Genomic DNA, 3,223 nt, shown 5'->3' with positions numbered 1-3,223 from the left:
AATTGCAAGAAAACAGCAGAATTCTGCACGAAATCATCAAAATTCTTAGAGAAAACTGCATATTTCGATGCAAAACAACGATTTCTCGCCGATTTTCGTTGTTTTCTATCTTGAATTCGCCAAGAAGAGCACGAAATCTACAAGATCATGACTTTTTACCAAGATTCAACGGCTGAATTGCAAGTAAACAGCAGAATTCTGCACGAAATCGTCAAAATTCTTAGAGAAAACTGCATATTTCGATGCAAAACGACGATTTCTCGCCGATTTTCGTTGTTTTCTGGCATGAATTTGCAAAGAAGAGCACGAAATCTACAAAATCATGACTTTTTACCAAGATTCAACAGCTGAATTGCAAGAAAACAGCAGAATTCTGCACGAAATCATCAAAATTCTTACAGAAAACCGCATATTTCGATGCAAAACGACGATTTCTCGCCGATTTTCGTTGTTTTCTGGCTTGAATTCGCAAAGAAGAGCACGAAATCTACAAAATCATGACTTTTTACCAAGATTCAACGGCTGAATTGCAAGAAAACAGCAGAATTCTGCACGAAATCATCAAAATTCTTACAGAAAACCGCATTTTTCGATGCAAAACGACGATTTCTCGCCGATTTTCGTTGTTTTCTGGCTTGAATTTGCAAAGAAGAGCACGAAATCTACAAAATCATGACTTTTTACCAAGATTCAACGGCTCAATTGCAAGAAAACAGCAGAATTCAGCACGAAATCATCAAAATTCTTACAGAAAACCGCATATTTCGATGCAAAACGACGATTTCTCGCCGATTTTCGTTGTTTTCTGGCTTGAATTCGCAAAGAAGAGCACGAAATCTACAAAACCATGACTTTTTACCAAGATTCAACGGCTGAATTGCAAGAAAACCGCAGAATTCTGCACGAAATCATCAAAATTCTTACAGAAAACCGCATTTTTCGATGCAAATCGACGATTTCTCGCCGATTTTCGTTGTTTTCTGGCTTGAATTCGCAAAGAAGAGCACGAAATCTACAAAATCATGACTTTTTACCAAGATTCAACGGCTGAATTGCAAGAAAACAGCAGAATTCTGCACGAAATCATCAAAATTCTTACAGAAAACCGCATATTTCGATGCAAAACAACGATTTCTCGCCGATTTTCGTTATTTTCTGGCTTGAATTCGCAAAGAAGAGCACGAAATCTACAAAATCATCACTTTTTACCAAGATTCTACGGCTGAATTGCAAGATAACAGCAGAATTCTGCACGAAATCATCAAAATTTTTACAGAAAACCGCATATTTCGATGCAAAACGACGATTTCTCGCAGATTTTTGTTGTTTTCTGGCTTGAATTCGCAAAGAAGAGCACGAAATCTACAAAATCATGACTTTTTACCAAGATTCAACGGCTGAATTGCAAGAAAACAGCAGAATTCTGCACGAAATCATCAAAATTCTTAGAGAAAACTGCATATTTCGATGCAAAACAACGATTTCTCGCCGATTTTCGTTGTTTTCTATCTTGAATTCGCCAAGAAGAGCACGAAATCTACAAGATCATGACTTTTTACCAAGATTCAACGGCTGAATTGCAAGTAAACAGCAGAATTCTGCACGAAATCGTCAAAATTCTTAGAGAAAACCGCATATTTCGATGCAAAACGACGATTTCTCGCCGATTTTCGTTGTTTTCTGGCTTGAATTCGCAAAGAAGAGCACGAAATCTACAAAATCATGACTTTTTACCAAGATTCAACGGCTGAATTGCAAGAAAACAGCAGAATTCTGCACAAAATCATCAAAATTCTTACAGAAAACCGCATATTTCGATGCAAAACAACGATTTCTCGCCGATTTTCGTTATTTTCTGGCTTGAATTCGCAAAGAAGAGCACGAAATCTACAAAGTCATCACTTTTTACCAAGATTCTACGGCTGAATTGCAAGAAAACAGCAGAATTCTGCACGAAATCATCAAAATTTTTACAGAAAACCGCATATTTCGATGCAAAACGACGATTTCTCGCAGATTTTTGTTGTTTTCTGGCTTGAATTCGCAAAGAAGAGCACGAAATCTACAAAATCATGACTTTTTACCAAGATTCAACGGCTGAATTGCAAGAAAACAGCAGAATTCTGCACGAAATCATCAAAATTCTTAGAGAAAACTGCATATTTCGATGCAAAACAACGATTTCTCGCCGATTTTCGTTGTTTTCTATCTTGAATTCGCCAAGAAGAGCACGAAATCTACAAGATCATGACTTTTTACCAAGATTCAACGGCTGAATTGCAAGTAAACAGCAGAATTCTGCACGAAATCGTCAAAATTCTTAGAGAAAACTGCATATTTCGATGCAAAACGACGATTTCTCGCCGATTTTCGTTGTTTTCTGGCATGAATTTGCAAAGAAGAGCACGAAATCTACAAAATCATGACTTTTTACCAAGATTCAACAGCTGAATTGCAAGAAAACAGCAGAATTCTGCACGAAATCATCAAAATTCTTACAGAAAACCGCATATTTCGATGCAAAACGACGATTTCTCGCCGATTTTCGTTGTTTTCTGGCTTGAATTCGCAAAGAAGAGCACGAAATCTACAAAATCATGACTTTTTACCAAGATTCAACGGCTGAATTGCAAGAAAACAGCAGAATTCTGCACGAAATCATCAAAATTCTTACAGAAAACCGCATTTTTCGATGCAAAACGACGATTTCTCGCCGATTTTCGTTGTTTTCTGGCTTGAATTTGCAAAGAAGAGCACGAAATCTACAAAATCATGACTTTTTACCAAGATTCAACGGCTCAATTGCAAGAAAACAGCAGAATTCAGCACGAAATCATCAAAATTCTTACAGAAAACCGCATATTTCGATGCAAAACGACGATTTCTCGCCGATTTTCGTTGTTTTCTGGCTTGAATTCGCAAAGAAGAGCACGAAATCTACAAAACCATGACTTTTTACCAAGATTCAACGGCTGAATTGCAAGAAAACCGCAGAATTCTGCACGAAATCATCAAAATTCTTACAGAAAACCGCATTTTTCGATGCAAATCGACGATTTCTCGCCGATTTTCGTTGTTTTCTGGCTTGAATTCGCAAAGAAGAGCACGAAATCTACAAAATCATGACTTTTTACCAAGATTCAACGGCTGAATTGCAAGAAAACAGCAGAATTCTGCACGAAATCATCAAAATTCTTACAGAAAACCGCATATTTCGATGCAA

The sequence above is a fragment of the Gnatocerus cornutus genome, unplaced genomic scaffold, assembly GCF_029298725.1.
Source record: "Gnatocerus cornutus isolate USDA-ARS CGAHR unplaced genomic scaffold, icGnaCorn1.1 ctg00000038.1, whole genome shotgun sequence".
Lineage (NCBI taxonomy): Eukaryota > Metazoa > Arthropoda > Insecta > Coleoptera > Tenebrionidae > Gnatocerus > Gnatocerus cornutus.
This window is presented reverse-complemented; position numbering follows the sequence as displayed.